This window comes from Lathyrus oleraceus, chromosome 6 (genome assembly GCF_024323335.1).
Source record: "Lathyrus oleraceus cultivar Zhongwan6 chromosome 6, CAAS_Psat_ZW6_1.0, whole genome shotgun sequence".
Lineage (NCBI taxonomy): Eukaryota > Viridiplantae > Streptophyta > Magnoliopsida > Fabales > Fabaceae > Lathyrus > Lathyrus oleraceus.
In genome coordinates, this window is record NC_066584.1 from 517884444 (window position 1) to 517896756 (window position 12313).

General features: G+C 37.8%; 1 non-coding gene across 1 annotated transcript; it reads left to right on the forward strand.

Annotated features, from left to right (window-relative positions):
* Positions 1-10235: 10235 nt before the first annotated feature.
* LOC127099537 (small nucleolar RNA R71) lies at positions 10236-10342 on the forward strand. Its single transcript, XR_007794029.1, has one exon. It is a non-coding gene; the product is annotated as a small nucleolar RNA R71 (small nucleolar RNA).
* The last annotated feature ends 1971 nt before the right edge of the window (positions 10343-12313 follow it).

The window sequence follows — 12313 nt, forward strand, 5'->3', positions numbered from 1 at the left end:
GTAGGTAAAAGCTGGAAATCCGGAAACGTGAAGCAACGATACAGAGGATCATAAAACTGTACCAACACGCTCATCAAACCTTCGTCCACTTGAGTAGTCAGAAGAGGAACAAGCTTCCCAAAACGAGCCTTGAAACCCAAGGGATCTAGTACATAGGATGTCAGATTCCTTAACTCTTCCAAGTCTGGTCGTCTAAAACTGTACTTCTTTGTATTCCTTCTTTGTCTTTCCATGTCTGAAAATTTTGCAAATAGACCTCTTAAGTTCCTTACATTTTTTATTTATTATTTTGATGATATGAATGCTAATGGGTGCATGAATGCATGAATGCAACAATCACACTCAAGGATCAAACAAAGCACACCAAACAGAGGTCATGGGATGGATCATATTATCCTTAATATCAATCATCCATTTTGGTGGATTATGATTTATACCTTATCAACACCCAAGTTCCATTGATATTAAGGATATATGAATGGATCAACCATGAATCAAGGGTTTGTTGCGAGTCACGAGCATGGAGTCTTGGTTTAGAACCACCCAGAGGGAGTGTCTAAGGTTTAAACCTGCCAAACATGTTCTACAAAGGTTCCCATAGTCATCATCCCATCTTTTGGATATTATCGGAGAAACGACTACTCGTATTCCAAAAATATTCTCAAGAGAGACTCTTATGAGTGTAGTATCGCGTAACAATCGTATCAAATCTTACACTTGAACGACCTTCACACTACGTCCTAAGAATAGGCCAAGAAGGGCTTGGTATACTAAGGTCCTTGGCTTCTAAGGTCTATATTGGAAAGAGTAATGTCTAACCACAACTTACTTGTATGACATTATTGATCCAACATGACCTCCACCAAGTGAATGGACTTGCAAGTCAACTTGCTAAGGAATAACTCCACACAAGTCAACAAGACTATGCCATTCTCCTATCCTAAGTGCACTCGAGTTCGGGTATAGAACTCATCTCACAAAGATCACCAAACACAAGGAATTAATATTCAAGCAATTCAATCATTACATACAATACAGTAATCCCAAATTGCACAAAAAATATGTCATAAAACAATATACAACAAAAATATGAAAAGTAGGCAAAACCCACTAGGCAATGTCCCCATCAGAGTCGCCACTTTCCTGTAGCGGGGTATTCGTTACCTTTATATTTATTGACTAAATCTAAGGTAAATCATACAAAGTCGAGTCGCCACCGCACTTCTATTTATCCAAAGGAATGGTTAGAAAGCGAAGAAAAACCTAAAAGTTTTATCAAATCAAAAACTAGTAAAAATGTCAGAGATCTGGGTAAGGGGGTTAGTTATGCAATGGGAAGGTGTTAGGCACCAAAAACATCCTAGGTACTCCTAGGGAGCCCTTTTCATATTTGTTGTAAAGGTTGTTGTCTTGTGAAAATTTATTTGTGCAAACATGATTGAAGGGATGAGAAAAGAATATACAAATTTATTTACATTTTGTGTTTGAATGGATGAACCCATTGCCTACGTACCATCTTAAAAAAGATTAGGATCAAAATTTATTTGTGCAAACATGATTGAATGGTCAAAGTTGAATTAAAGATTCAATTCAAAATAAGTGTTATGAAAAGAAAGTTTGAAAATCAAAAGCATAAGGCTTAGGTTTCTAATTTGGAAAATAAATGTTAATGTTTGCACAAAAGTTTTGGCTTGGATTAGAGTGTAGAGAAGAAGAAGAATGGCTAAGGCCCTAAGCATATAAGAGGTAAGGATAAGAAACAAATTCACAAAAGGAGTTCCTCTCTTGAGATCATATTGATGATCCAAGTAGCTCCCATCCTTTGGAATAAGCAGTCACAAATAAATATCTCAGGCAATCAAGCACAGGTAATCAGAATTAATCTCCAGCCGGTATCCCACAAATAAAGTGGAATACCACCCGAATTATCTCTTCAGGAATCATATGATCCCTCGCACAAACTCAACAAACAGGTTAGAAATAACAGGTAAACAATGCATGGGTGCAGTGTAAAACTTGTCACAATCAAACACGAAAACAAATCTGAGAACAAACGGAAAAACAAGCTACTGTCACGCTCGCTACTGCTTCGCTTAGTGAGGTGCTAGCGAAGCTTCGCTACATGTTCGCCTAGCGAAGGTGCTAGCGAACGCCTGCGAATTCTGGATTTTTCTTTGATAACAGTGCGATTTCAGAAACCCCAATCCCCATGGTACTCATTTCAGAAATCATGCGATTAAACATTTAAGGCATTGGTTTCACCCATTCATGCATATGCAAAACCTAACGATACCCACCCTTTCAAATTTAAACATAATACATCACACATTTAAAACATTCAAATTGAAGGCGTAAAGTAATGGGAATAGGGCAAACCTGACTGGGGAGATCGATTGAAATTGAGTTTCACCCGTGAGGTTTACAAAACAATCTTTAGGGTTTATGTGAGGCAGAGGTGATTCTGTGCAACTGAGTTCTCCTCAGGGTTTGGAGGCTGCTCTGATGAATCTTTGAATGATCTCCCTCTCTGATCGATTCCTTAATTCCCTGAATCTCCTGCCTGAATTTTTTTCAAGTGAAGCCTTGGTATTTATAGACTGAATTTCGTGGCTTTGTGGGCTTAAGTGAGTGCAATCTAGGCCCAAAATTCTGCTGTTATATTTTTAACGCGTGGTCTTCGCCTAGCGAAGGATTTGCTCGCCTAGCGAGTATTCGCCTATCAAAGTATTGGCTCGCCTAGCGAGCATGACAGCTCAGGCCTTCGCCTAGCGAAGAAATGGTTCGCTTAGCGAGTATGACAACTCAGGAATAGGCTTTTACTCCTTCCAGATTAGCGTTTTGACTGATGAATAGACTCCATTTGAACATGTTGGAAGTAACTCTCGTCATTCTCTTGTGTTGACTGATCACTCAAATAGAACCCACAAAGTGTCTTGGATGATACTCAAGCTTCAAACAAAAGATGTTAGTGACATATTCTTGTGTTTTTGGTTAGTAAACAAAATGAAAGAAGCAATGATATACAATTCAAGCATGCTTGGTGATCTCAAACCAATCACAAGGAGTCCTACCCAAAGGCAAAGGGAGCCAAGATGCTTATGATCCTTGAGGCTATGCAAATGCAATGTTATGATGCCATGAGGGATCTTAGGGCCAAAATTGGGGTCTTACAGAGCTCACATAAAAAGTTAAGTAAGGTGGAATATTGAGATATACGACTTAACACTTAGAAAACTTTGCAACATGTTGAAATTTCCAAACATCCATCTCAAAATTCACCATGATCCAATTCGAAAAGTGTCCAACATAAAAGTTATTCCCCTTGATCTAAGCTTTCCAAAGAACCCTGTTTCATGCATTTTGGATGAGGTTTGCTAGGGCTGCGCATGGTCTTAACAGGTCTGCATCATTGGAGAGAAATCAAATGTCCAAAACTCCATTTCACTTTGCCTTGCCATTCAAGCATGATTTGAACTTTAGTACAGTTGCAATTGGATCATAATGGATTGCTTCATGGGCCTGTACATGCCCATGCAAGCTTGTGCATCACATTTCAAATTTAGCAAATTTTCAAGTGTGCAATTATCAATCCTAAATGCTATAAATACAAGGCCTCTGAGCTCATTTCAAACACCCCTTGCGCGCCAGCTTTGCCCCCCAATTGAAACCCTCACAATTCCAAGGAAAACCTGAGAATTTTCAACTTGAAAATTGAGTTTGAATCTCACTGTTTGGAGATTCAAAAACTCCAGGATCCAAAGCTTTGTACCATTGCCAAACCACTTCTGCAAGCTCCTCGAGTGTGATGAAGTCAAGTTTGAAGCAAACAAGATCCATTTATGTACAACATTGAAGGTAATTTTCAGAAATCTTTCTCTTCGATTCTCACTCAAGTCTCATCAAATCTCTTGGATCTTTGGTTGTCTGATGTCCTACCAATGTAGGCAAGAAGATTGAGTTGCTTTGAGGTCAAATCGAAGCAACTCAATTGACACATCTCAAAATTCAACTCCTCATATCTTTCTATATATTTGGAGTTAGTTGAAATTGAGGTCAGATTCGTGCTCTACGCCATTTTTTCTTTCAGATCATGTCCTCTTTTTTCATTTTGGTGATGGTGATGAGTGAACCAGTCCGATGGATCTCGCCTGAGAAGGTGACCGGAGGTCCAACATCGGTGGTGTGTTAGACAGGTTCTGAGCCATTGATCTCATTTGAAATTTTTTAATCCTGAGCACCCAAAGTAATTACCACGCGTGTGGAACAGTTGACCGGGTGTATGGTGGAAGGCTTGCTCATGTCCACTTGATCTGCCACCTCAATTAATGAGGAAGATCAAGTGGTCCACATTTTTTAGATTTTCTAATTTTCATTTGATTTTCATTAATTCATATTAATTTTAAAATTGATCCAAAAAATATGAGAGTTTCACCAAAAAAATTTAAATAATATTTTTCATGATTTAATTGATTTTGTAAATATTTTGAATTAAAATTATTTTTTGGATCATTATTAATATTTTTCATGATTTAATTGATTTTGTGAATATTTTTAATTATTTAAAAATACTTTCAAGTCTCCAAAAATTCTGAAATTTTTTCTCCAAGGTCCTTTGACCTTGTTTGACCTATGATAAATCTTATGGTGATTTCTTTGGTGCTTTGATGAGATTTTAGGAATTTGACAAACCATATTTAATTTAATGTATTATTTTTAGTATTTTTAAATTGAATAAATGCCAAATAACTGTGTTGAGCTATCTTGATGATTTGTATAAGTTTGACTTATGTTGTTGGGCCTTGGTCAAAGTTGATTTGACTTTGCTAGGTTAAGATCATTGGATTTAGGGGATTGATGGAATGTACATTCCATCTCCCTAAATGAATGAATGATCTTAATTTGGTAAAAGTCCTCCTTTGACCAATTTGAGTTTTGATCTATTCCCCTCCCTCTTCATCTAATTCCCATTCTTTATGCATCCATTTCATTTGGCCTATGATATCTCAAGGTCCTAACGCTAGTTGATTGAGAAATCAACATAAGTATGGATGAGATTAGGCCACCTCTTTTGCATATTATTTTTGTGTGTGGTATGTTTCATGAGCATAGTCCATTATACTATGTCTCTAACATGCATTAACACCAAAATTCTTTTGCCTGACCTCAAATAGTTGTGACTTCTACATAAGTCCAATTACGATTGCTTAACATAGCGCTAAATTTTTGACACAAAAAGGCATAGCATTCTAGTTAGTTAGATTATAATTCTCCCCTCTTTCATGGTATTGTGTGGAAACTTGGCCTTTTTTCCTTCTTTTGGAAGATGTCTTGGCTCAAGGATCCATGCTTGTGATAAATGGGTTGAGTGTTCTCCAAAGAATGACTTAAAATAAAAAGCAAAAGCAAAAACAATACTAACTTCTAATTCATTAACAACTAACATTTAATTTCAAGTCATTTACTTTTAATGCACTTTAGTTTTTAGGCTCTATTCATTTGCCATTATTCATACCATTCTAATTGTTTATATTAATGCCTTTTCACTTTGTCCACTTTGACCATATTGTGTGATATATCTTGTTTGTTTATATTTTGTTTATTTGTGTGCTCTTTGACCATTAATGTACATAATAAGAAACAAAACCCTAAAAAACTATTGTGTGGACTGTTGGTTTGATCTTGGGCAATTGGACTTAGAATCTAGGCAACATCCCTATGCAAAAAGACTTGACCAATACCAACATTCATGTAACCAAGTGCTTGCAATTTGAAACTTCATCTGATACATCATTGAAGATCCATCTGAGTTCATCTACAACATGATCATTGTGAAGCTGTTATTTTGAACCTGTGACTTGTGGAATTCATCTGCTATATAGGCCATATTGAAGAAGATCATGAAGTGGTTAAAGCTTGGATGTGGCTATCTTTATTTGATGCCTTGCTCTTCAAGTTAATATTGTATGCAATGTTTGTTGCTTGATTCCAATATCCAAGGGAATTTGGGGTTTCTATATGACATTCTTGTCTATTGGATTGCAACCCATTGGTCAGATCTTTTCAACTCTTAACTTTTAAATTTATGCTTAGGATTAGTCTCTTCATCTCCTCCCCACTTCTTTAATTTCAAAATCTCTCCCTCCTTTTAAAAAAAACTTCTTTGCTTGTGTTTGTCTTTTTTTTTTCTACTTAGACCCTTTGCAAATTAGAAACTTTGGCCTTATGCCATTGCATTTTCAAACTTCTTTTCTTAAATCAAACTTGTAAATAAACTTAACTATACTTGACTTAAAATTTTCAAAAGCCAAAAAGAACTAACTCATTTAAACCATTTTCTAGGCCCTAGTGCCTTTCAAACATAATTTTTGATTAAAAGCAATGCATCCACTTTGAAATTTGTATCACGAACTACGAGGTTTTGATCCCTCATTTTTATGTTGGTACGTAGGAACAAGTCCGAAGGTCTTGTCAAACACAAAAATATAATTAATGAATTCTTTTCTCATCCCCCCACTCTATTTATTGCAAACATCACTTTCACAAAATACATATGCACACAAGAAAGGGCTCCCTAGGAGTACCTAGGACACTTTGGGTGCTAACACCTTCCCTCTGTGTAACCAACCCCCTTACCTATAATCTCTGGCATTTTATTAGTTTTGATTCTAAAACTTCTTACTTTTGGGTTTTGTTCGTACTTTTCCCTTTTCCCTTGGAACCAATAAAAGCGCGGTGGCGACTCTTGTTATTTGATGTCTAGCTTATCCATAGCTTGATGATCATGAATTTACCGCTACAATTGGGCTATGAGTCTTTCGTACGGAAAATCATCGTTTATAGGCACTCGTTCAGGTTCAATACCTTCCATTCTTGATAAGTGATCAGCCACGACATTTTTAGTGCCCCTTTTATCTTGATTTCTAGGTCAAACTCTTGTAATATTAAGATCCACCTTATGAGTCTTGGTTTGGCATCTTTTTTGTTTAACAAGTACCTAATTGCAGCATGATCAGTATAGATAATTATATTTGCTCCTACTAGGTTGGAACGGAATTTATCCAGAGCGAACACTACGGCTAAAAGTTCCTTTTCTGTGGTGGCATAGTTCATCTGTGCAGGGTCTAGGGTTCTACTTGCATAGTATATTGGATGAAGTTTCTTATCCCTTATTTGTCCTAAGACTGCGCCTACAGCATAGTCACTAGCGTCACACATGATTTCAAAGGGTAATCTCCAATCGGGCGGTTGCATGATATGTGCGGTAATAAAAGTTGTTTTCAATTGTTCAAACGTCGTTAGACATTTGTCGTCAAAGATGAATTCGGCGTCTTTCATCAATAAGCCAGTCAGTGGTTTGGTGATTTTTTAGAAATCTTTAATGAATCGCCGGTAGAAACCAGCGTGTCCTAAGAAGCTTCGTATTTCTCTTACAGTTTTCGGAGGTTGGAGGTTTTCCATAGCTTCTATTTTGGCCTTGTCGACTTCAATCCCCTTATTGGATACTATGTGCCCGAGTATGATTCCTTGTCGGACCATGAAATGACATTTTTCCCAGTTTAGCACGAGGTTCACTTTTACGCATCTTTTTAGTACCATTTCAAGATTCAATAAACAACCTTCAAAGCTCTGTCCGCATACAGAGAAATCATCCATGAAGACTTCCATGATGTCATCTATGAAATCAGCAAAAAATTAACATCATGCATCTTTGGAATGTTGCGGGAGCGTTACACAGTCCGAATGGCATTCGTCGGTAGGCGAATGTACCATAGGGGCATGTGAAGGTTGTTTTCTCTTGGTCGTCGGGATGAATAGGAATTTGGAAAAATCCCGAATAACCGTCTAGGTAGCAGAAGTGAGAATGCTTAGCCAATCTTTTAAGCATTTGATCGATAAATGGTAAAGGAAAATGATCCTTCCGAGTGGATTTGTTTAATTTTCTATAATCAATACACATTCTACTTCCAGTAACCACTCTTTGGGCTATAGATTCTCATTTTTCATTATTCACAACTATGACGCCTCCCTTCTTTGGTACGGCATGTACTGGGCTGACCCGGTGACTATCGGATATCGGGTAGATAATACCCGCTTCTAACAACTTTTTCACTTCTTTCTTTACTACATCACTCAGAATGGGATTTATCCTTCTTTGATGTTCTCTAGAGGTCTTATTGTCTTCCTCTAGCATTATGTGATGCATGCATATGGAAGAGCTTATTCCTTTTAGATCTGAGATATTGTAGCCTAAAGCAGTTGGGTATTTTCTCAAAACTTGTAGAAGCTTTTCGGTCTCTATCTGCCCTAAGTCTGCATTTACTATTATAGGTCGCTCAAGTTCAGTGTCTAGGAATTCGTACCTTAGATTTCTGGGTAACATCTTAAGTTCTAGGGCTGGTTTCTTTGGGCAAGGCATATGATCAAGAGTTAGTGCTAGGCATTCGCTTAGGATGTCATCTTGGTATTCCTTACTTAAATTTTCATCTTTAAAAGTAGGAGGCCTTGGAATTTTCAGTATTTTAGAGTATGATGTTTTTTCATTCTCCATCTCTCTTATGCATTCGTTGATGACATCTAGTAGACAACAAGTATCGTCTATAGCTGGTGCCTTTAGGAATTGCGTCAAAATGAATTCAACTTTTTCCTCACCAACTTCAAAGGTTAGCTTGCCTTTTTTAACATCTATAATAGCTCCGGTTGTAGCTAGGAATTGTCTTCCTAATATGATATGGATGTTGGAATCCTCTTTTATATCCATGATCATAAAATCAGTAGGAATATAGAATTGTCCTATGCGCACCGAAATGTTTTCTAGCATACCTATGGGAAATTTAACAGAACGATCTGCAAGTTGTACGGGCATCCTCGTAGGTCTTAGTTCTCCCATTTTTAGCCTTTCGCATATGGACAAGAGCATTAAACTAATACTCGCTCCTAAGTCACATAGTGCTTTATCGATGACAAACTTTCCGATTACACAGGGTATGGAGAAATTACCTGGGTCTTTTAGCTTAGGAGGCATATTATTTTGTATTATGGCGCTACACTCAGCAGTAAGTGTAACGGTTTCGTTATCCTCTATCTTCTTCTTGTTAGATAAGATTTCTTTGAGAAACTTAGCATATGAGGGCATTTGAGTGATGGCTTATGTGAAGGGTATTGTGATATTCAATTGTTTTAGAAGATCTACAATTTTTTTAAATTGTCCTACACTTTTAGATTTAACAAGTCTTTGAGGATAAGGGATATAGGGTTTATACGGTGGTGAAGGCACATAAGGTTCTTCTTTCTCTACGGCCTCTTCGTGTTTATCTTTCTCTTGTTCGTATTCCTTCTCAATTACCTTACATGGGTCTTGATGCATGGATGGGTTTTGAGTTCTAGGGTCGGTCCGTCCGTCTAGTTCTGTCCTACTTCGTAGTATAATAGCATTTGCATGACCTTTCGGGTTTGGTTGCGGCTGTCTAGGAATGTGCCTGCAGAAGCAGCAGTAGGTGCTTGTTGTTGAGCCACTTACGAGATTTGTGTTTCCAACATTTTGTTGTGGATGGCTAATGCGTCTACCTTGTTTGCTAAATGCTTGATTTGCTCACTAGTGTGTATGCTTTGATTTAGGAAATCCTTATTCGTTTGGGCTTGGGTAGCTATGAAGTTTTCCATAATTATTTCTAAGTTTGATTTCCTAGGATAATTTTGAGTATTTTGTGGCAACTTTATGATATCCTAGTGGTACAGCAGATGCTTGGTTAGGTGCATACAATGCATTATTATTTTTGTACAAAAAGTTAGGATGGTTCTTCCAACCTGGGTTATAAGTGTTTGAGTAACAGTTTCCTTGAGCATAGTTCACCTGGCCTGTGGAGGTTCATGTCAAGAGTTGACATTCTGGGGCAGTATACCCTTGAACTCTGCATATCTCGCAGTTTGGTACTACGGCAGCCACAGTGGTTGCTGGTGTTATGGTTAAGTTGTCTATCTTTTGAGTCAGAGCATCTACCTTGGTGTTGACATGGTCAAGACTGCTTAATTCGTACACGCCTCCCTTCGTTTGAAGTTTCTCTAGAGAGGTTCTTTCGCTTCCCCATTGGTAATGATTATGGGCCATACTTTCGATGAGTTGATAGGCTTCATTGTATGGTTTATCCATCAGTGCGCCACCTGCGGCGGCGTCTATTGTCAATCTTGTATTGTACAAGATACCGTTGTAAAAGGTGTGAATGATCAACCATTCTTCTAGACCATGATGTGGACAAAGCCTCATCATGTCTTTGTATCTCTCCCAAGCTTCAAAAAGTGATTCATTATCCTTTTGTTTAAACCCGTTTATTTGGGATCTTAGCATAGCCAAATTACTAGGTGGGAAATATCGGGCTAAGAAGACTTTCTTCAACTTGTTACACGTAGTGACAGAGTTGGATGGTAGAGACTGGAGCCAAGCTCTAGCTCTAGCTCTTAATGAAAATGGGAAAAGACGTAGTCTTATAGCTTCTGGGCTGACACCATTCGCTTTCACTGTGTCCATATTGCAAAAACACTGACAAGTGTAGGTTCGGATCCTCCGTGGGACTGTTTGAAAATTGGTTTTGCTGTACGGATGACAACAACGAAGGTTTTAGCTCAAAATTATTGGCCTCAATGGCAGGGGCAACGATGTTGTTTTGTGGTTCATCCTGCGAAGGGATTGCATAGTACTTAAGATGACGACTTTGCACTCCTTCGGCCATCTCTGGTTGAATAACTGATTTCAGAAGTAGGGATGTTAAGGTCAGGAAGATTTAGCTTTGTGGACATATATCCCCACAGAGTAAAGAATAACTAGCTCGATACGATGTTCCTGTATCAAGTCTCGTATCCGGCGTTCTAATCTAAGATAACACTCAGGTTCGTCGAACTGTAGCTTTAATTTCTCGCCTTCAGAGCGAGTACTTGGCATACACTCGACAAATGTAGAAAAGGGAAAAAGAATTATTTTCCTTAGTCTATACTAGGCAACACTGGAGTTACGATATCGACTAAATTAGTCCCCGGCAACGGCGCCAAAAACTTGATCACGACTTAGTAAATCTATGGGAATCATGACTGCAAGTGCACAGTCCTATCACATAGTTTTAAAGATTATCGAACCCACAAGGACTAATAATCAAACGTATCGTGGTCTAATGTTGCTATGCAAATCTAAGGCTGATGATCGTTCTAAGATTGGAGGGATGAAGAGAAATAACTATAATGTAAATAGAAGATTAATAAAGATATATGATAAAGGGATATCGGTATGTAACGCATCAAACTTCGAGGATTCGATAGATAGTTGGTGTAATCTTATTGGTCAAAATATTCTTCAGTAGAAATTAGTTATAGAAAGTACTTAGTCTCACACTCTCGTTTTTATTGACTCCGACCATACTCGTAAACCAGAATGCTTGGCTCTCGCGGTCTCATTTTGAATTTAAAAGTAATTTTTGAATATGAATAAAGTCTAATTTATCCTAAAGCACTCTCGTTGTGTTTTGGATTAATGCCTAGTTTCAACTATCTGGTTAAAATCTCAAACTCTCGTTCTTGTTGACCGTAACCTTAGTTTGTTTTGTACTCTCGTACGAAAAACAATTTGATTAAAATAAGAAACTAAAAACCAGAAAAATAAGTTAAAAAAAAAACTAACACCAATTATTTATGAATCTCGTCGTTTCGACGGTGTTTACATATTGATACCTAAGGGTTTAGCCGGACATGGATCCGGTAACAGACATGGTATTTGGAAAATCAAACATGCAATAAGGCATAAATAAATAAAACAACAATCAAAATAAAACCTGGATTACGAATTGAGAACTGGAACTGAATCTCGATTCTTTGATTAAAATAATGTCGACAGGCTTTGGCAATGAGTAACCATTACAATTGAATTCAAATGCGTAAATAATAAATCGCAATAGTCCCCGATGTGGAGAACTATTACTTTTACAAAGTAAGAAAACTGCCTAGCAAACTAAAAGAAAATAATTCTGACTAAAAATAATCCATAGATTGAAAACTGGAAGAAGAGAGAGAGTTGCAGCGAGACTGAGGGAGAGTCCTTATATATTTTCCACATCCCTAATTTGTAGCGAAGATGGGTGGATTCGTGGCTAGAAACATGGAGAAAAAGAGAGAAGACTAGGTTGTGGTGGTTGCCACAACCTTAGTCTTTGACTCCGTGGCGAGCGACACCAATATAGGGCTGAGTGCCATAATTCCTCATGCTTGGTGGTGGGCGCCACCACCTCCTTGGGTTCATGTGGTGGGCGCCACACAACCTAGATGATGGGCGCCA